Here is a 23574-nt window from a genome sequence, read left to right on the forward strand (position 1 = left end):
ATTTTAATCCGTGACTTATTACCATAATTAATGATTTGTTGTTTTCTCTCAAATGAAAATTAGTTTGTCAGATCTAGTAATTTAGGAAGCTAATTACACATAGCTGCACAGGGCCTGCCCCAGGCAAAATTGAATGTCTTTTGGCTTTGATTTGTTACCTCCTATCTTGGCAGCATTTCTTTCCCTTCACAATTCCTTTATATTCCCACACATGCCCAGGATTTTTATGCTGCCCTTATCTTTTCCTTCCAGAAGAAGACTGATGTAATAAATGAGTTCATAATAAGGTTGGTTGGTAATTTAATAAATTATACTGCCTGGAAATTTTTGTATTTATAAAAGGAATCTTACTAAATGTAATGTAGTGCCCTGGATTGGATACTTGTGGGGAGGGGGAGGACATCATCAGAAAAACTAGTAAAATCTGAATGTTAATTCTTCAGCGTTGGCAAATGTACCATGGTTATGTGAGGAGTTACCATTGGAGGAATTTGAGTGAAGGGTATATGGAAACTCTCTTGTACTGTCTTGGCAGCTTTTCCGTAAATCTAAAATCACCTGCAGACAAGACTTTTAAAGTAGCAAAAGGGAGCTTTAAGAGAGATGAATTGCTATTCAAAGGAATAAATCTCTAAGAATTTCAGGCACATAAGTCATACCCTACAGGTATGTAAGGATGACCCTATAGCTATGCACCCACTCACTTTTACAAACCATTAGCTTATTTAACCACTGAGTATTTCTCTTTTGTAAATTTTGGATGCTGTGATCTGTTTTGTAAATTTTGGATGCTATGAATTATATGAAGAGTAAGAAGATTGTATCTATTCTATCCACTCCTATTGCTGAAAGACAAAAAACCAAACTGAGAGTTACAGTTGTCAAACAAGAAGCACACAGCCATTTTTACTTCTTCAGGGAAGTGTGATGGATTCCTGAAATCTGAATTAAGCAAACATTAATTGATGTGCTGGGAGATGAGTAATTTAGAAAAACCAAGGTCACTAAAGTGCCACTGTTTTAAAAAATCAGAAGGAAAACAAATTCACTTGGGCTTTCAAATACTTACATAGGGTTTTGTTCTTTATCTAATGGCAACATGAGAATCAGTAGTCTTTATATGACCTAATTTAAAGGAATAAGGGCTTGATTCCATACCCTCAGTTCAGGGTTCCAAAAGAATTTACTGTGTATAACTCCAGGGACATTAAAATTAGATAAAGAGTTTAAAAACATGATTTCCCTCTTGGAAAAGGTAGACCGACTACTTGGCACTGTGTCAGATGAGAGACAATGGAAGCTTGTTCTATTATTTATACAAATTGACTGGTTTGGCAGTTGCTCCAGCAATGAGCCATAATGAATTACAGAAAAATGAAAATGTGATTTCTTTAGCATTGTACAAAAATGGAATATTCACAGGAAGGCAAAGAATGACATTATAAGCGCCAAGCTGTGTCAAAATGGTCTTCCTTGTTTCTACTTTATCCCGAATGTAATGCAAATAGTGTATATTTACTGGGGCAAAAATTGTAATCATGGGCCATCATTTCTGTGCTATTAGTCAGGGGGCTGTGCCTTGTAATTCCAAAGGAGTTTTAAAATATTCATTTTCCATGGCTTTTTACTTTTAACTACACTGTCTCTGCCTTTGTTTGCAATAACGGCTTTCTTTTAGCTAAGTTTCTAAAATTGGATGATTTGTTCATGTCTTCCCAGCAAAGGGAAGGAAAAAAAAATCATGACACAAGTAATTCAACTCTAAAATACCTAATTTTCTGATTAATTGGCTCAATATTCTTTGTTCTGTTAGGGAATCCCTGGTATGCTCTTGACTTTGAACTTTGATATTTATACCTCATATTTTCATTCACTCCCATTTATCCATACTAGGTTTTCTCTAACAAAATCGTGTTCAATTCCAGGAAAGGCCTTTTAAACAAAAATACGAGACACTTCAACTTCCCAACCCTAAGGGCTACATTAGTCAAAGAGTAAACTCACAGAAAATGTGAATCAGACAAAACAACTTTCCTAAAACTGAGTCTTAGCTTGATCTATCAAGGGCCATTTATACAGACATCTATTGCAGAATGTGTGTGTGTGTCAGATCTTACTTTTCTCTTTTGCCTGGAGCAACGCAGGAAGCCGGTTATAACTATGCTGTAGAAATTGACTTCAATAGAAAATGCTACTTGGCATTAGGAGATATTATATATAATTAGACTCCTAGACATGAGCCAAATTTGAAATATTTTTCATCATATAAATGTCAAAATGAGTGCTATTCAATGTGGTAAACAGAAGGTTTAGTGTAAATATTGTAATTTCGATATGGGGTACAAAACTATACACCAGGCATTCTCAACCAGGGCAATTTTACCTCTGCTCCCAAGGGACATTTGACAATGTCTGGAGACATTTCTTGTTGTCATACCTGGTATCTAGAGGTTAGAGATCAGGGATGCTGCTAAACATCCTATAATAGACAAGACATCCCCCTATAGCAAAGAATTATGCAGCTCAAATGTCAGTCGTGTTGAGATTGAGAAATCCTGCCTACACACCAGCTTGTGAGTGACTGTACCAGAGACAACTCTGAAAATGCATCATTTCATACAGCATCCCTTTAGGTTAATAGGGGAATCCTACTTCACTGAAAAATTACTCTGACTGTTGTTTTTGTTGTGATTTAAATATACATGTGTTTCTCACCTACCAAAGATAGTGAAAAATCAAGTGGAAATGAGGGGCAATCCCTTGCCAGAGTCTGTGGGATAAATTTTAATCCTTTCCAGTCTTCAGCTGGAGAAAGTAGGAAGGAAATAATGTATTGATGATAGTGGTTGTTACCAGAGTAGAAGGTGTTATGAAGAGGGATGGTGAAACTTTTCTGACTCAGCGAAGAATGTATAACTGCATATCTGTTCAGACCAGTAGTTTTTTTAGGTCTGGCTACAAGTAGAATCACGTGTGCCCAAGCCCTGTACCAAGATCCTGAAGAAATTGATTGGGGTTAGGGCCTGGCATTACATATATTTTTAAGTTTCCAGTTTCTAGATGGATTGATTTCTAGTCAAGATGGTTTAGAATCAACCTTTTAAATACCCTTAAAATAAAAATATTATCTGTCTAGCAAAATGTTCACTTGTCCTACCCATGATGACCATTTCATTCTTACCTCCCATCCCCTTTTAGTTCCCTGAAAATGCACCTGCCTGAATGGTACATTGGCAGTGAGTTATATATGCTTCACAGACATTTTCTTAGGCTAGTAAATGGTTCTTATTACCCGTATTACTATCCCAAGATCAGACTCAATAGTGACAGAACTGCTGGTATTACCAGAAATCCCACCTGGACACTCTATCTAGCACCATGGGCAGCACTGGAATTTACTTGAAACACTAAGGAGATTCAGTCCGAATATGATTCTATATTGAGCTAAAGGAGTGTAGTTCTATATGAGGAGGCACAGAAAAAGTCAGCCATTACCCAGATGACATCCTAAGCATTCATCCTGCTTCCTTCAATACTGTAATTCATCTAAAAAAAAAAAAAAAAGAGAGAGAGAGAAGAAAGAAGAAAGAAAGGTACACATGACTGATTTTGAACATACTTGTAAGAGTTGTAGTTTTGCCTGCACGGGGCCAAAGGACGTTGCTATAAATATGCTAGATAATTTAAGGGGACTTTCAATTAATCATTACATCAATAATTTAATGTGTTTTCTTTCATCTAAATGTGTCCTGAGGCAGGTAAGAGAAGCACTACTTACACATTGCAAAGAAAGATTATTCACTCCCTGGGCTCAGAGTTGCATATAATATGCAGAAATTAAACTTTGGTTTAATTGAAATTTGGTTGTAGTTTGAGGCTTTATAGTTTCCTTGGACCACCTACTGTATTCTTTTTAATGAAGCATTGAAGGATGGCAGCATTAAAGAAATACTAAATTAGCTCTTTCTCTGTATGTTTCAAGCAACAAAGCACTTCTTTCTGTCCATTATAGCATCATTTGAAAGAAGATAGAGATAACCCCCAGACATTCCTGACCATCCTTAATAATGACTGCATGTCTATACACTATTAGCTTATCTACAGCCTTCTAGAATATATTTTGATTTTATTTTTTAATAGCAGCTTCATTGAGATATCATTCACATGCCATAGAATTCACCCCTTTAAAGTATACAATTTAAGTGTCTTTTAGTATAATTCAGGTTTGTACAATCATCATCAAAAATTTCAGAACATTTTCATCACCCCCCCAAAGGACACCTTGCACACATGAGCAATTAGTCCCTATTTCCCCATCCTCTGGCAGCCACCAATCTACTTCCTGTCTCTATGGACTTGCCTATTCGGGACGTGTCATATAAATGGAATCATATAACATGTAGCCTTTTATGGCTGACTTTTTAAAGTTAGCATGTTTTCAAGGTTCATCCTTGAAAGGTCCATGTTAATAGCATGAACAGTACTTCATCCCTATTTACGGCTGAATGATACTCCAGTGTATGGATATACCATGTTTTAATTTAGGCATCCATTGGTTGATGGACATTTGGGCTGTTTCCACTTTGGCCTATTATGAATAATGCTCCTAGGACGATTTGTCTATGTGTTTTTTTGTGTGTGTGACCTTTTGTTTTAAAATCAATTAGGTATACATTTAGAAATGGAATTGTTAGGTCATTCAGTAACTCGATGTTTAACATTTTGAGGAATTGCCAAATTTTCCAAAGTGGCTATAGCATTTTACATTCTCACCAGGAATATCTGAGGTTTCAATTTCTACATGTTTTCATCAATCTGTCTTTTTTATTTTAGCCATCCTGGTATTGGTCTAGTGATATCTCATTGTGGTTTTTATTTGTATTTCCCAAATGAAGGATGATCTTGAGCATCTTTCTATGTGTTTATCAGCTATTCGTATGTCTTCTTTGGATAGATGTTTATTCAAATCCTTTGTCCATTTTTAAATTGGGTTATTTATCTTTTATTGTTTTGAGTTATATATATGAGATGTATATGTATATATATATATATATACACATACAAACACACACACAAACATATATACATACTGGATACAAGTCTCTTATCAGATATATGATTTGCAAATATTTTCTCCCATTCTATGGGTTGTTTTCACTTTCTTGATAGTATCCTTTGTTTCACAAAAATTTTAATATTCTTGAAGTCCAATTTATTTTCTTTTTTTTGCTTGTGTTTTTCATGTTGTATTGTCAAATACAAGGTCATGAAGATTTACCTCTTATATTTTAAGAGTTTTATAATTTTAGTTACTACATTTTGGTCTATGTTCCATGTCGAGTTAATTTTTGTATTTGGTGTGAAGTAGGGGTCTAACTTCATTCTTTTTTGTTTTTTTGCTTTGTAGTCAGTATATTAAGGAGACATTCATAGATTTCAAGAATTTCTTAATTCTGATACCCAGATTTTAAGCCTGTGAATATGATTTAAACATACAGCTAAAGCTATTCATCATAATTTGCTATCCTACCAACATTAAATTATAGTTGCTTCAGAGCATAACTTAAATGGTTTAAAGTAAGCCTGTAACATACCTAAAAAACACCTTCCTATCTCATACATGCAATTTATTCTCCATGTCTCTTCACTCTAACTTGCCCTGCTCCTGAAGTCACTACTCTGAAGTTTATCATGGTCCAAAGAGAAGGGGGAAAAAAGTGTAACCAGGATTGATTGATATATATATATATATCTTATATATATATATACATGTATCTTTTATATATATATATAAAAGATAGGGGCACCTGGGTGGCTCAGTGGGTTAAGTGTCTGCCTTTGGCTCAGGTCATGATCCCAGGGTCCTGGGATCAAGCTCCACATGGAGCCCTGCATCAGGCTCCCTGCTCAGCAGGAAGCCTACTTCTCCCTCTCCCTCTGCCCCTCCCCCTGCTTGTGCTCTCTCTCTCTCTCTCTGTCAAATAAATAAAGTCTTAAAAAAAAAAAGATAGCACAGCAGAAAGGAATGCAATTCTACAAGTGCAAGCCCTCAAGCAGCAGCATATCATGCTAAACCCCTTCTTTAGAAAGGTATCATTTCTATCACTATTACAACAGGCCAAATTACGTAGCATGCCATCTTCAAGTAACAGGTGAGGCAAGAGAATGAATGCAGAGGCATCACAATGAATCCCACTTAATATAACTGCAGACCAGCACTTCTGTACAAATTAAGTTCTTAGTCTGATTGCCAGTTAAATACAAGTTTTAACTTCATAGCTTACCAGTTAAGGGTCATGGGGTGCCTGGCTGGTTCATTCGGTGGAGCGTGTGACTCTTGATCTCAGGGTCATGAATTCAAGCCCCATGCTGGGTGTAGAGCTTACTGACATAAACAAAACAATTAAGGGTCATATACTGAAGTCAATACATACACCTAGCATTTCAGTCTAAGCTGTTTCATGTACATAGAGCTGAAATCAGTGACAAGGTGTGGACTAACAAATGCTAAGCGAGATTTTTTTTAAAGATTTTATTTATTTATTTGACAGAGAGAGACACAGTGAGAGAGGGAACACAAGCAGGGGGAGTGGGAGGGGGAGAAGCAGGCTTCCTGCGGAGCAGGGAGCCCGATGCAGGACTTGATCCCAGGACCTTGGGATCATGACCTGAGCAAAAGGCAGATGCTTAACGACTGAGCCACCCAGGCGCCCTAGGCGAGATTTTTTAAAATTAGTTTCTACAATTATTAAACTTATCTTGCACACTAAAGTCATTATACATAGAGGGCAAAGTCAGAGTTTTTATATTTGAGTTTATTCTTCATTTAACTTTTAAAACACTACTGTAGTTGAATATTAAAAACAATAGCAAGTAGTGAGCTATGATTCTAGTCCTTCCCTCATTTACTACCACATATAAAACGCAAGCAGTGTCATTTACTGGCCCCATTAAGAGGTCTGACACTGAACACCACCCCTTGGATGATGCTCATCACCCTCAGATGCTTCTTCACTGTAATGGCGCCATCTTTCCTGATTTGGATCAAAGTCCACCAATCCTACCTGGTCCATTTCATCAGTCTCTTCTAATTCCTCCCGGGAGGAGTTTTTCCAGCAAAGAGAGTTTATCAGGAGAGACACAGCCATTCCCAGGAAAGTTTACCTTGAATTTGATGATTAGGCACCTCTTTTCACATGGTCTACAATAAATTGGCATGCCTTCATCAACACAAACCTGATATCCCCATGTTTGACAATCTGACCTGGAGGAGAGGTGATGAGGATGGTTCGATTGTCAAGAGTAGATACTGGCTTTTGAAAGCTGCATGGTGCTTCTACCAGCTGTATATCCATACACATGAAAAGGTCTTCTCCTCACTGAGTAAAAATAGTGTGGTCCTTCTGATCTAAAACGATGATAATATCTCCGGGAGCCAGTCCTTGTTGTTGGTCTCTTTCACCATGGAATGTTATCTTCTGGCCATCTTTCATGCCTTTGTCAATATGAACTTCTAGAATCTTCTTCTCTCCAACTATCTTCCTTCTATTGTAGCTTTTACATCTATCTTTAGGACTGATCCATTCCCCATGGCCCTGCACTCCATGCACACAGACTGAGTTTGCTAAACCATTCCAGGTCCTCTCTGATGAATTCTTATTTGCATTCCAGTACCTCAGCAATTGGGACAGCATTCTACCCCTCCTTTCTTACCACCTTGTCCTTCACATTTGTCACGAATCACATTTTTTGCAGAGCTAGTTTTCTTGTTGCACCATTATATAAATCTAAGGTTACTGAGAGCTGATGCACAACATTTTTACCTCTTCTTTCTCTCTGCATCCTTCCTGCTCCTCCAAAAAACATACCAGACGTGTCCATCGCGGAGCCCAAAACACCACCAGCTCCACCTTCTTTAATTGCCTGTTCTCCTCCTTTGTCATATGATTCCCTTTATTGGCATCAGAGAGTACTTCATAAGCTTGAAAAATCTGTTTAAACTTCTTTCCTTCATTTGGATTCTTAGCAGGGTGGTACTTCAAGGCCAGTCTCCTGTAAGCCTTTTTCACTTCTTCCTGGGGGGCCATTGGGTTTGACCCCCACAACATCATAGTAAGTGGTTTCTTTCACCATTTTCTATAGCTGGTGAGCAGCTGAGGCCAGTGCGGGGGAGCAGGAAGGAGCACGCTGCTGGGCCCAGCCCACACAGCTGCTGCTCCTCTTCTTACCGAGTGTTGTGGGAAGTTCCGCCATCTTCATTCTTTTACATGTGGATTTCCCTTTGACTGAACACCACTTGTTGAAAAGACCTTTCTCCTTGAATTGTCCTGGCTCCTTTGCCAAAAAGCAATTGACTATAATGTGAAAGTCAATTTCTGAAAGGAAATTCTGTTCCGCTGATCTGTTTGTTCTTCTGTCAATATCACACCATCTTGATTACTCTAAGTTAATAGTTACTGTAAGCTTATATCAAGAAGTGCAAGTCCTCCAACTTTGTTGTTATTTGACTTTCTTAACTCCTTTCATTTCTGTGAATTTTATGATCAGATTGTGCATTTCTGGGAAATACTCATTACTTTGGTAAGTATTGTGTTGAATCTGTAGATCCATTTTGGTATTACTGCTGTCTTGACAATATTAGGTTTTTTGACTTATGAACATGAGATTTCTTTCCATTTATTTAGACTTCTTTTAGTTTCTTCAACAGTGTTTTGTAGTTTGTCATGTACAATTCTTGCTCTTTTTTTGCTAACTTTATGCCTAAATGTCTTATTCTTTTTGATGCTATTGTGAGTGGAATTGTTTTATTCCAGTTAATTTTATATCCAGTTTATTCATTGATAGTGTATAGAAAAACAACTTATTTTTGTATATTGGTCTTTTATTCTGTAACTTTGCTGTATTTATTTATTAGCTCTAATAATTTTCTTGTAGATTCTTTAATATTTTCTATATACAAGATTATGTCATTATGCCATTATTATGTCAAGTAGAGGTATTTTTTACTTCTTCCTTTTCAATATGGATACCTTGTATTTCTTTTTCTTGACTGATATCCCTGGCTTGAACCTCCAATACAATGTTGAATAAAAGTGGCAAGAGCAGCATTCTTGTTTTGTTCATATTAGAAGGAAAACTTTCATTTTCTCCAATAAGTGTGCTTTTAGCTATCAGTTTTTTGTAGATGGCATTTCAAGCTGTTCCTCATATTCCTAGGTTGTTGAGTGTGGTTTTTTTTTTTTATCATGAAAGGATATTGGAAGTTGTCAAATGATCATACGGCATCTAATGATATAATCGTGTTCCCCGCCTCCCTGTATTCTATTAACGTGATATATTGCATTGATTGATTTTTATATGTTGAACCTTGCATTTCTGGGTTAAATCCTGCTTGAGTCATGGTGTATAATCTTTTTAATATGTTGGTGGATTCCAATCTGCTAATATTTTGCTGATAGTTTTTGAGTCTATATTCATTAAGTGGTATTTGTGTAGTTTTTGTTTCTTGTGATGTATTTACTGAGCTTTGGTATGCTGGCCCCCTAGAATGTGTTGGAAAATGTTCCCTGCCTCATCTATTTTTTGGAAGCGTTTGTGAAGGATTGGTGTTAATTCTTCTTTAAACATTTTATAGAATTCACCAGTGAAGCCATCTGGACCTGGGATTTTCTTTGTGGCAAGTTTTTTTATTACTAATTCAGTCTGTTTGCTTATTATAGGTCTATTCAGATTTTCAATTTCTTTTTTTTAAGATCTATTTATTTATTTATTTGACAGAGAGAGCATGAGAGCGGGGAGGGTCAGAGGGAGAAGCAGACTCCCTGCTGAGCAGGGAGCCCGATGCCAGACTCTATCCTGTGACTCCAGGATCATGATCTGAGCTGAAGGCAGTCGCTTAACCAACTGAGATACCCAGGCGCCCCAGATTTTCAATTTCTTACTGAATCAGTTTTAGTACTTTCTATCTTTCTAGAAATTTGTCCATTTCATCTTTGTTATCTAGTTTGTGGGTATTAACTATTCATAGTATTTCTTTAAAATCCTTTTTATTTCTGCAAAGTTAATAGTAATGTCCCCTCTTTCATTCCTGATTTTAGTAAATTGATTTTCTTTCTCACTCTTTCTTTCTGTCATTTTTTCCTTCTTTCTCTTTCTTTCTTTCTTTCTTTCTTTCTTTCTTTCTTTCTTTCTTTCTTTTCTTTCTTTTACTAGCAAACAGTTTGTCAATATTGTTGTTCTTTTCATTGAACCAACTTTTGGCTTCATTGATTTTCTCTAGTATTTTTCTGTTCTCTTTTTTATTCATATCTTCTTTAATCTTTATTATTTCTTTCCTTCTGCTTGCTTTGATATTCATTTATTTTTAATTTAAATTCTATTTTTGACAAAGATGTTTTAAATATCATATAATAAGGGGCGCCTGGGTGGCTCAGTCGGTTATGCATCTGCCTTCAGCTCAGGTCATGATCTAAGGGTCCTGGGATGGAGCCCCATGTCAGGCTCCCTGCTTAGCAGGGAGTCTGCTTCTCCTTCTGCCTCTGCCCCTCTCCCCCCGCCCCCACTCATGCTCTCTCTCTCAAATAAATAAATAAAATCTTTAAAAATAAATAAATAAATATCATGTAATAAGAAAAGACTTGTAATAAAAAGGAAGACTTCTCATCTCTGCTCCTTCCAGAAACACTCCCAGAGTAAGCTATTGTTATCATTTTAACCACTGCTTCTGGTATTGCTTAAGTATTTTTAAATAAATACTTAAACCAAGTGACTTCATATTGTGGAAGAAGAAGATGTACTTCTTTTATGCCATTAACCTCAGACACACAACTTCATCCCCATTTCCTCCCAATATAAATATATCACATTTTTAAATAAAATCAGTCATCAGTGTTTCAGTCAATGGTTATATAAATATTATTCACTGCAGAACCGAACGGTGTACTATGATTTTTTCCTTCTTGAACAGCTTTTCATTTTTAATTATTTCTTCTCTTTCTTAATTTACTGTTATTTTTCCTAGAGCACTTTCTCAGTTGCTTCCTGAGAGATTATACCTGGGGAGTGCAATGTTTGATTCCTTACGTTTGATGATAGATTGGCTAAAAATAGAAGTCCAGATTAAAAATAATCTTCTCTGAACATTTCAAAGGCTTTCTGTGCTGTAATTAAGAACATGAAAATGACACAGTTTTATTCTTATTTTGAAAGTTATTATATTTTCTTTGCCTGGAGCTTTTAGGATTTTCTCTTCATGCTTGTTGGTTTTCAATTTCTTGATAATGCTTATAATGCACAGGAAGTAGTTGGCTGTCCAGCCCTTCATACCAGAGGTGTTCTTTCTATCTTGCCGTTTTTAGACCCCCCCCCATGTTGTACCTCATATCTTAATTTCAGATTCTCTCTGATTCAGTATTTTTATTTATTTATTTATTTGAGAGAGAGAAGGAGCTAGAGCAGTGGAGGCAGGGGAGGGGCAGAGAATCCTAAGCAGACTCTACGCTGAAGTCAGAGTCCAATGCAGGGCTTGATCCCACGATCCCAAGATCATGATCTGAGCTGAAACCAAGAGTTGGTGGACTGCACTACCCAGGCACCCCTGATTCAGTATTTTTAGAGAAGAAGGCTCAGAATTATTATATTTTCCTAAAATTCATTACACTTTACCCACATAAATGCTCAGCTGACAAATATGTCTTCTCAAACTGCCATAGGAATTATTGCCTAGAATTATCTGAATCAATGGATGTTTAACAACTAGAAATAAGCATACTCTACAGATTTGAAAGTTTCACTATGCATTTCCATTTCATGAGTATAATTTAATTATGGCTAATATAAGTACTGTTTATTTCTGTTAAAGTCAGAAATCATGAAAAAAAAACCATTATTCCCAATTCCCTGACTACCCTATCCATATAATTGAGTTTATTGTGGCAAGTTTAGTGTAGAAATTTATTGACACCTTTCACATCAATGGAAATGTATAGATAATTCAGGAAATAACTGTGATATATATTGAAAACATAATATAGGAAAGATTCTATAATAAGGTTGATAAAAAATTATTCAATAAAATATGTAAGGAAATTTTTTAAATAAATGAGAAAAATAAATTTAAATCTCCACTGAATGCCCATATGCCAAAATAAATTCCCGATGAATAGAAAAAAATTTCCAGGAGAAAATGCATGTACATATCTATTCAGCTGAGTTTAGAAGGGGAAAGAGCTTCTAAGCATGAAAAGCCTGGAAAAAATTAGAAGGGAATTGACTGAAAGATTTGATTACATGAAAATTTAAATTTTTTAATAAAAAAACCATAAATATAATAAAAGACTAATTATAAACTGCATAGAAAATATTGGTAAGAAATATATAGCATAGAGTTAATAGCCTTCACATTTAAGGTGTTCTTGTGAGTTGGTTAGAAAAACATTAAAACCCGTTGCAAAATGTCAAGGACATGAACAGTTAATTCCCAAAACTGAAAAATGTAACCAAGAAACATGCAAAGTATCCTACTAATAATCAGTGGGATGGAAATTAAAAGTAACATGATACCTTTAGAATGAAACTATAGACTGATAATGCTCAATGCCACCAGGGGTATTGTGGGGTGGGTGCTCTCTGGGATACTGGTGGACAAATCTACCTTTCTTTATATGGTGTTTGGAATTATGGCCTTCGTGTTTATGCCCTGAATTTCATTATCCCAGTCCTGGAAATCCATCTTAAAATACAAGATATGTGCAAAATGTCTACCTCAGAGAAACAGAGAGTGGCATGGTAATTACCAGGGGTCGTTGGGTAGAGGAAATGAAGAAATAGAGGCCAAAGGGAACACACTTCCAGTTATAAAATTAACAAGTTCTGAGGATCTAATGTACAGCATAGTAATTACAGCTAACAATACTGTATCATATACTTGAATGTTGCCAAGAGAGTAGATCTTAAGTATTCTCACCATAAAAAAGAAATGGTAATTATATGACAGAATGGAGGTGTTAGCTAATGCTATCATGGTAATTATTGTGCAGTGTATAAATGTTTCAAATCAACATGTTGTACACCTTAAATTTATGCAGTGTTATGTGTCAGTTACATCTCAGTAAAGCTGGGGAAAAAATTAAAGATATGGTCAGATTTATATACTTCATTATTTAAAATACTAAAAAAATAGAAAAAAACCCAATTCCAACAATAGTACAATAGTTAAAGAAACTATGCTATAGCCATACAGTGGAACATTATGTAGCTTTTAACAATCTTGCTCTAAAAATATTTAATGATATAGGAACTATTTATAATAAATATTAAATATAAAGGAATAGAAACTTTTTAAGCAAGCAAGATTCTTTTTGTTAAAAGATTTTATTTATTTATTTGAGAGAGAGCATGAACGGGGGAAGGGCAAAGGGAGAGGGACAAGCAGATTCTCTGATGAGCAGGGAGTCTGATGCGGGACTTGATCCCAGGACCCTGAGATCATGACCTGAGCCAAGGGCAGACACTTAACAGACTAAGCCACCCAGGCCCCCCAGGCAAACAATTTTCTAAAAACTTTATATTCATGAATTAATTTAAAAAGCTAGAATATAGTTTACTAAAATGTTAATAATGTTATCTCTCCTGGATATGAATATGAGTACTTTTATTTTCATACTAATCCTTTTGTATATTTTTAAATTCTCATAATACACACATTATTTCTGTAACAGAAAAAATAATTAAAAGCTTGTTTTCTCCAAAGTAACCCTTGTATATACTTCTGCAGAATTGTTTTACAAGAATATACTAATATTGTCCTAATTTGTTACGATTAAATTAACTAGGTTAGATATCCTATCTTTTATTAGAGCTTTCATCAGCTTTGTCACAGTCATAAAATATTTTAGAGTTTATAGTTTTATTTTTTGAGGGTAAGGGGGTGACTTTTCATCCTAAATACTTTGGGATTTTTTTTTAAGTGTTGTTGGCACACAATATTACATTAGTTTCAGGTGTACAATTTAGTGATTTGACAAGTTTATACATTATGCTATGTTCACTGTAAGTAGAGCTACCATCTGTCCCATTACATCACCATTACAATATCATTGACTGTATTTCTTATGTTCTGCTTTTTATTCATGTGGCTTACTCATTCCATAACTGGAGGCCTGTATGTCCGTTTCCCCCTCACCCATTTTGCCCAGTTCTTCACTGGCAACCATCAGTTTGTTCTCTGTATTTATAGTTCTGATTCTGCTTTTTGTTTGTTTATTCATTTTTTTAAGATTCCATTTATGAGTGGAAATGAGTGACTCATTTCACTTAACATAATACCCTCTAGGTCCATCCATGCTGTTGCAAATGGCATAATCTCATTCTTTATGGCTGTGTAATATTCCATTGTATACATATACTGCATTTTCCTTATCCATTCGTCTATTGATGGACACTTAGGTTGCTTCCATGTCTTGGCTATTGTAAATAATGCTGCCATAAACATAAGGATGCATATATCTTTTTGAGTTAGTGTTTCCATTTTCCCTGGGTAAATACCCAATAGTGGAATTATTGGATAACATAGTATTTCTATTTTTAATTTTTTGAGGAACCTCCAAGCTGTTTTCCACAGTGGCTGTACCAATTTATATTCCTACCAACAGTGCACGAGGGTTCCTTTTTCTCCACATCCTCATCAATACTTGTTTCTTGTCTTCTTGATTTTAGCCATTCTAACAGGTTGAGGTGAAACCTCATTGATTTGCATTTCCCTGATGATGAGTGATGTTGAGCATCTTTCATGTGTCTGTTGACCATCTGTCTTCTTTGGAAAAGTATTCAGGTCTTCTGCCCATTTTTTAATTAGATTGTTTCTTTGGTATTCAGTTGTATCAGTTCTTTATATGTTTTGGATAGTAACCCCCTACTGGATATATCATTTACAAGTATCTTCTCCCATTCAGTAGGTTGTCTTTTTGTTTTCTTGATGGTTTCCTTTGCTGTGCAAAAGCTTTTTATTTTGATATGTCCCAACAGTTTATTTTTGCTTTTGTTTTCCTTGCCTCAGGAGACGTATCTAGAAAAATATTGCTATGGCGGATGTTAGAGAGATTACTGTCTGTGTTCTCTTCTAGGATTTTTATGGTTTCAGGGCTCATGTTTAGGTCTTTAATCCATTTTGAGTTTTTTTGTGTATGGTGTTAGAAAGTAGTCTAGTTTCCTTCCTTTGTATGTAGCTACCTGTCCAGTTTTCCCAGAACCATTTGTTGAAAAGACTGTCTTTTCCTCATTGTGTATTCTTGCCTCCTTTGCCATAGATTAGTATATGTGAAGCAAGCACTCCTTGCCATAGATTAATTGACCATGTAAATGTGGGTTTATTTTGGGGTCTCTATTCTGTTCCATTGATCTATGTGTCTGTTTTTGTGCTAGTACCATACTGTTTTGATTGCTACACCTTTGTAGTATATCTTGAAATTTGGGATTGTGATGCCTTCAGTTTTGTTCTTCTTTTTCAAGATTGCTTTGGCTATTTGGGCTCTTGTGTGGTTCCATACAAATTTTATTATTTGATCTAGTTTTGTGAAAAATGCTGTTGGTATTTTTGTTGTTGTTGTTAATTTATTTGAGAGAGAGAGCATGTGTGGGGAGGAGAAGAAGAGGCAGGCTCCCTGCTGAGCAGGGAGCCCGACACGGGCCTTGATCCCAGGACCCTGGGACCATGACCCAAGCTGAAGGCAGACGCTTAACCAGCTGAGCCACCCGGGCCCCCCTGAAAAATGCTGTTGGTATTTTGATAGAGATTACATTAAATCTGTAGATTGCTTTGGATAATATGGACATTTGACAATATTGATCTCTCTAATCCAGGAGTATGGAATATTTTTCCATTTATTTGTGTCATCTTTAATTTCTTTCTTCAGTGTTTTATTGTCTTTCACCTCTTTGATTAAGTTTATTCCAAATATTTTATTATTTTTGGTGCAATTGTAAATGGGGTGTGTGTGTTTTTTTGTTTTTGTTTTTTTAATTTCTCTTTCTATGACTTCATTTTTAGTGTATAGAAACACTACCAATTTCTGGGTATTAATTTTTTATCCAGCCACTTCACTGAATTTATTACTTCTAGTTTTTTGGTGGTGTCTTTAGGATTTTCTATGAATAGTATCATGTCGTCTGCAAATAGTGACAGTTTAACTTCTTCTTTACCAATATGAATGCCTCTTATTTCTTTTTCTTGTCTGATTGCTGTGGCTAGGACTTCTCGTACTGTGTTGAATAAAAGTGGTAAGAGTGGAGGGATTTTTAGAAAATTCCCTTTCTGGGACACCTGGGTGGCTCAGTCAGTTAAGCATCTGCCTTCAGCTCAGGTCATGATCCCAGGGCCCTGGGATCGAGTCCCACATCGGGCTCCTTGCTCAGCAGGAAACCTGCTTCTCCCTCTGCCTGCTGCTCCCCCTGCTTGTGCTCTCTCTCTCCCTCTCTCTCTCTAATAAATAAATAAAATCTTAAAAAAAAAAATTCCCTTTCATGTTTGTGCCAATATTTTCTGAAATGACCAGTTAGAACATCATCATTATAATTCTTCACATTTTTTCCCTATCTTTTTATGGAGTTGAACTCTTTCGATTTTCACCACAGCCCTGAAAAATAGATAGTGCAAATTTTGAAGTCTTCTTTTGAAAAATAAGTACTTATCTAAGGTCAACATAAGCCATCAAGCTGTGGTACAAACCCAAAATGTTTGTTCTGATTCCAGATTTACTGTTAGAAGTTACCCAATGCAATCAGGTTATTTTATAGATCGAGAAAACGAGACATGCAGTGATACGGCATAGGTCATGGAGAGAATGAGTGCCAGACCTAGATTGCAGCCTCCATTCTTCTGTATCTGAAACTCATAGTCTTTCTATCAGTCCACTGACCAGTGGCACCTAAATACTTTGCATTAGTGTTTTCACAAATATGCAGACTCTTTAATTCACTATCCAGTGAATAACATAACTTTTACTAAGGTGTTGTTTGGAATTGATAAACTATTTTACCAGTTTTGTCCTTGTCTTTCCTACAGATGCCTCTGAGACAAATTAACACAAGGCTTACTTAGTTAAAAGGTGTTTAAGACAGCAGAGCCACTCAAGTACGTTTCTTTGATGAATTTTAGTGATTTGAAAAGGTGGTATGAAAACTATTTTTATTGCGAAGTTTCGGAAGGCATTTCTGGGATACGAGTGGTTTAAGAAAACTCTGGAAGATGTTAAATGGTGAAAACATTTTGCAGTGGTCAAGCAAATGCATTAGCTTATTACTTTTATTGTTCTTACTGTTACCTGATTTGATTTCTGAGCTAAATCTAACCTATAATAATGTTTATTGTGACCATTTATTATTAGCACCTAATCATCTTTTCCGTATGTGTTTCTTGTGTGAGAATTTACCAATTAGTTATTAAAGCATTTAACATTATATAATAAACATAACACAGACTAATCACGTATTCCACAAATATTTACTGTAAGGCTACTGTATGTCAAGCACTGAGTACCAATATAGGAAAAAAAAATAGATAAAAATCCCTATGTCTAGGGCACATATAGCCTAGTAAGAAGACACAGTTCAAATTAACTAAAAAAATATTTGCTGAGCACCCATCCTCTGTCAAGAGGGCCAGACTCTGAGCAGGCTAGAGCAGGCTAATATCTTAGCACCTCATCAGATTCATAATCCTTAAGGGCTTGTTGAATTATTTAGTGGAGGCAGAGATAACACGATCATTTTAATAACAAAAATTGTACATGTTTTTTATTGTTTATAATCAAGGATCTATTACTTGTGGTTTTCTGAACCAGGCAAATTGCTGATAAAGCTCATATGAAGCTATTTAGAAATTAGACAATAAAAAGTCCTTTATCTTGGCATATAGCACTCCTCCTTTCAGTTTTAGAAACCTAGCATGTGAGTTGGGAGCTTTTGACAGATGTTTGGCGCCTGGGTATAATCCTTCTTGATATATGAATCAGTCCAATCAGCCTTCCCTTATTCTAAAATTCTCTGATCACTCCTGAGAAATTTGGCATTTCTGCTCCTTTTTTTTTTTTAAAGATTTTATTTATTTATTTGACAGAGAAAGACACAGCGAGAGAGGGAACACAAACGGGGAGTGGGAGAGGGAGAAGCAGACTCCCTGCTGAGCAGGGAGCCCGATGCGGGACTCGATCCAGGGACTCCAGGATCATGACCTGAGCTGAAGGCAGTCGCTTAACCAGCTGAGCCACCCAGACACCCATTTCTGCTTCTTTTAATAGTTAATGAGAGCAATCCTTTTGTGCATTGACAAAACAAAACATGTTTTTATCTGCTTAGAGGTGTCTTCCCTCCCTAGATCCACTTTGTTGTTGATTTACAAAGCAAAGAAAGATAAAAACTCTGCCAATGATAAATGTTTGCCTCTCTTTCGTGTTATATATTCTGCAACTATCAGTGCTTTTTCACCAAAATGATTATTCTTTATTGCAATGCAGTATCACATAGCAATTATTGAAAACACTAAGTGAGAATTGGAGTTCCAGCTACATTTGACTGAATGCATACAGTATCACTGGTGATTCTTGGTACCCTTAGCCACTGCATGCTCCACTTGGAAGTGGTGCCTCAGCTCATGAATGTGCAGCTCCATGGCCCCCAGGTCTGGACTCCCTTGGGCCTCGTCTGGGGCTGTCTGGCTCTCCCCCTGGCCCGCCTACAGTGCCTGGTGGAGCTACATGCAGATGATGTCAATCTTGGTCTTATTGTCCTGCAGTATCTGCTGGGTCTTCAACAGCAGCTTCCTGTCCTTGGTGCTACCATTGCTGTGTGTCTGGATCATGTTTTCTGACCCCCGCTTCACCTTCAGCTTGATGGCCAAATGAGTGTAGACCATCTATGCATTGCCAAATTTCCACATATGCACACAGTGTGGTCACACATCATGACCCACATCTCTTCTGGGAAGTTGGTGAATTTCTTTTGACATGTATAGGAAGACACTCCCAGAAATTGCAAACATAAAATTGTTGTGGAAAAATGATCATTTTAGAAAAGAGCAAATGGAATTACGGTATTGGGCCTGGTCTCCAGTCAAACTATCTCCAGTCAGATTCATAAGTTATTAGTTGGGTTTCCATTCCTGAAATCGCTTTTCACACACTAAAATATCAAAATTAATTATGGCAATAGAACACAAATGCATACTTTAAAAGCTACTATGTATAAACACAAAGGTGTAAAATCTATATTATAAATACCCTTTTGGGAGAAATTTTTCCTGCGTGGGCTGGATCTAATAATAGTTGTTCAGAAAATGGCTTTTTTCTTGTAAACGCAGACTTTTTTTATTTTTCTTTTTTTCTTTTCCTTGCTTTCCTGTCTTGTCTTTTTTTTCTCATGGACCTTCAAATTGCATTCCAAGTTGGAGTTGTCCTTTGGAAAATTCCCACTACTGATTCAATATGCCAAAGACCTCTGAAAGTCTTTGAATTGGGTGAGGAAGATCATTCATGGCATCTTTTTCAGTGATGCCTTGCTCACTTTTTAATGGAGATTAAACTCCTGTTATAAACAGTGAACTTTCTTTTCAACGCTTTCTGCTAAATTTTATGGAAGAGTACTTGTGATTCTATATCCGTGCTTGTAATTCATCCCAGAAATCTAACTATAGGCCAACGACCTCTCTCCTTAAGGAGATAAAAGCATCCTTTTTCTTTTAAGAAACTCAGACTTCTCTTTAATAACAACTTTTTGCTTTATTCTGTTCACATGGGACAGCCACAAACCCAACACTCAGTTTCTTCTCTTTTGACCTTGTTATTCTTTCACTACTTAGGTCAATAGAGTCTTCCTCCCAATAATACATGCAGTTTGATTTTCATCACATAGGTACATGTAGGTCCTTGAAGAGCTCATGGCTTTCCAGCACCAGGACTGAGTCCTCCCCTTTGACTGCACTGTCTGTGCTGGGGCTCTGCCCAGGTCCCATCACCCCTGAGGTGTCCTTAGGCCAGAAATGCTAAGCAGGCTACATGTTATGTACTAACTCTGAATAAACATAGGGGCTGCTTAGAGCCTAGGGTTGTGGGTAGTGAGATAGGCTGTGTCTGGGTTCATTACAAAGAATGCTGTGCTTGATTAGTGATGTCCACCATGGCAGACCTTCTAGACATGTCTAGAATGGGGACACTAGGAGAAGAGGCTGCATGCCAGCCACATGCCCAGACAGGGACAAGGAGTACATTCCATCCTTGCCATAGGCTGTTGTTCTTGCTTCCCAGGCTGCATTGTCTCACACACCAGGTAGCTGAGGAGGCACTGTGAAGGCCCTGAAGGTACAAGCAGCTTCCCTAGGCTCTGGAAGGACCAGCATAAGCTCCAAGCTACAGGGAGCTTGGAAGGACAGCTCATGCAGAGTTTGGTGGTCTTTAAGAACACATAGACCTTGTGATTACTGGATAGTGAACATTAATGCTGAAACTTGTTTTAAAGGGAAGGAAATATTTATACATTTGACAGTCGGAAAAAATGGTACAGCTTAGGAATAAAAGATGTAATTATAAAAAAGAGAGCAGGGGCACACGGGTGGCTCAGTCAGTTAAGCATCTGACTCTTGGTTTCAGCTCAGGTCATGATCTCATGGGTTGTGGGATTGAACCCTGTGTCTGGCTCTGCACTCAGCAGGGAGTCTGCTTGAAGATTCTCTCCCTCTGCCCCTTCCCCCACTCTCACACATGTGCTCTCTCTCTCTAAAATCAATCAATCAATCAATCAATCTTAAAAATTATAAAAAATAAAAAAGAGAGCAGTAAAACTTTGAAAAGCAAAAGCATTATGAAAACATTCACAAACTTTTACCATTTTGCGATGGCCTTGCCATAGTTTGAGAGTTTAATATAAAAAAATTTCTCCCTGAAGTTATTCATTACTCCTTTTTATATGTTTTAAAGAATTTGGTATTTTTTTCTTGTTTTAATAAGGGTCAAGCTGTGGCCGCAACCTAATTAACAGGTACAGTAATTTGCTGATGAAAGGGGGCAAGAATCTTTTCAAGTGAACTGATTCCTTTGAATGTCAAATTTACCAAATTCAGATCACCTCTCTCCTTTCCTATGTTCCACATATTTAGTAACATTTCCTGGTGGGTGGTTAACATCAGATTGCTGCTTAATGAATGACCTTCCAACTGTGAATGGACAAGGCACAGTAACATACTAGAACTCACTGGTAAAGCAGGAGAAAATGGTGGGAAAAGAAACCCACTACTGGGTTGCCCTAGGTTTAAAATGATTCTTTGTGAGCAAAATGAAATAAAGAAACAATACACTTCATTAGGCATTGTAACAACTATATTAAGCCCCTGTTTTATACCATTTTTGGAAACTGGATGGCAATATTGCACATTAGAAGTGAATTGTGAACTGGAAAGTATAATTTTGATTCCTTCAAATGTTGAAGTCATTATGACATGTGCCTTATGGGGGATATTTTTGTTTTAATTAACTACTCCTACTATTCCAGAAGCTTTAAGTCTGTTTAGGTAGAGAGACTGTAAGTACCTGAAGAGTGAATATTAATATATTTAAATAATAATTGTTATTATTAGCCCTATCTTCATGTAGGGAATCTGAATCCTAGAGTGATCAAAGAAGTTGGGCAAACTCAGCTAGCTTGTAAGTGGCAGCGTACTGCGTTTAAACGCTGGTCTTCCTGATTCTAGACACTGAGCTTCAACATCGTGCCTCCTCTGGATATACACTAATTCTTAAATGGCTGGAGCACACAGCTGCTCTAGGACTTCACTTAAAATGAGAATCTGGCGTGTTCTTTAAATTCATAACAATGACTATTTCAGCTCTGAATATGGTGATCATAATGAACTTTCTTCATTTTTTTTTCAAAGATTTTATTTATTTATCTGAGAGAGAGAATGAGAGAGAGAACATGAGAGGAGAGAGGGTCAGAGGCAGAAGAAGACTCCCTGCTGAGTAGGGAGCCCGATGCGGGACCGGATCCCGGGACTCCAGGATCATGACCTGAGCCGAAGGCAGTCGCTTAACCAACTGAGCCACCCAGGCGCCCAATGAAACTTTATTTATTTATTATTTTTTTATAAAGATTTTATTTATTATTTGACAGAGAGAGAATGAGAGAGAGAGAGAGAGAGAGCACATGAGAGGGGGGAGGGCCAGAGGGAGAAGCAGACTCCCCACCAAGCAGGGAGCCCGATGTGGGACTCGATCCCGGGACTCCAGGATCATGACCTGAGCCGAAGGCAGTCGCTCAACCAACTGAGCCACCCAGGCGCCCCTGAACTTTCTTCATTTGATAGAATCTATAGAGCTTTTATTTTTTAAGATTTTATTTATTTATTTGAGAGGGAGAGACTGAGAGAGAGAGCACATGAGAGGTGGGAGGGTCGGGAGGGTCAGAGGGAGAAGCAGACTCCCTGCCGAGCAGGGAGCCCGATGCAGGACTCGATCCCGGGACTCCAGGATCATGACCTGAGCCGGAGGCGGTCGCTTAACCAACTGAGCCACCCAGGTGCCTCTATAGAGCTTTTAAATTATAGATCATAACAGCCCAAAGGAATTTTTAAATTACTTATTTAATAGGGATTCTTGTTGGCAAACTTGCTCTAGAAATATCTGTATCTCCCAAGAAGATAATAAGTACTTACTAGAAACTTGTTTGAGAAATTTGGTCTACTCCTCAGAACAGGGAACAGTGAGGACTTTTCTGACCTCTTGTGAAAAATTACTGCCCCTTAGGGAAAATTAAGTGGAAGTTGTGCCAGTATAGTCATTAGCACCACAAATTTGATAGGTTTGCCCCCAAAGGGAAGCTGTAAATTACACTAAAATAATTCAGGCCTGTCACCATCTACCATAGCTGTTTATTTTTATAAGAAGAGAAAAATATAGTGTAGATTAAAAATTGGAGGACAATTTTTGAGTCTCTAGACTCTGAGAGTTACTGTGCTTTTAGCAATTTCTGAGTATATATAATATATAAATACATTTTTATGTTTAAATGTATAAATTTATGTTTATATATGTTACTTAGATATATTTATATTTATTTGTCATTATGTAAATGCATATATTCATAGACTTTAAAAATGACTGCTATAATTCTGTAGGTAGACCCATGAATTATTTCCTAGTTCTAAATATGTTCAAAGTAGGCTTGCCATTATTGACATCAGCCGCACCCTGAGAGTGTGGAGCCAACATCTCATGGTACAAAGCAGAGGAACTTGCGTTCTTGCTGGTCACCTGGTTCTGTTCTTTCTTCTCCCCAAGATAAGATGTGAATTTGCAGGCCCTTAAAATGATTAACCATACATCTACCAGAGGGTTGGGCATCTTTATATTAAGATGTTATCTAAGGGGTTTAAGGGTCTGTAAAGAAAGTGATGCACATGATAATTATCTTCAACATGTGTTTGTGTCCTATTCCTCCAGGGTTTGGGCAGTGGTGGGATGAGGTTGGCATCCAGTGGTCTTGTCTTTGGTAGAGATGAGGCCAGGCATGAGGGGTGGTGGGGGCCGTTGGAGG

The 23574-nt window shown here is 37.0% G+C and overlaps 1 protein-coding gene and 1 pseudogene across 1 annotated transcript in view; one reads left to right on the plus strand and one right to left on the minus strand.

The window, feature by feature from the left end:
* RELN (reelin) overlaps positions 1-23574 on the plus strand; it is a 523500-nt gene that overhangs the window by 194832 nt on the left and 305094 nt on the right. The window lies entirely within an intron of this gene.
* LOC118020654 lies at positions 6951-8495 on the minus strand (annotated as a pseudogene).

This window comes from Mirounga leonina, unplaced genomic scaffold, assembly GCF_011800145.1.
Source record: "Mirounga leonina isolate KUSES-001 unplaced genomic scaffold, KU_Mleo_1.0 Mir_174, whole genome shotgun sequence".
Taxonomy (NCBI): Eukaryota; Metazoa; Chordata; class Mammalia; order Carnivora; family Phocidae; genus Mirounga; species Mirounga leonina.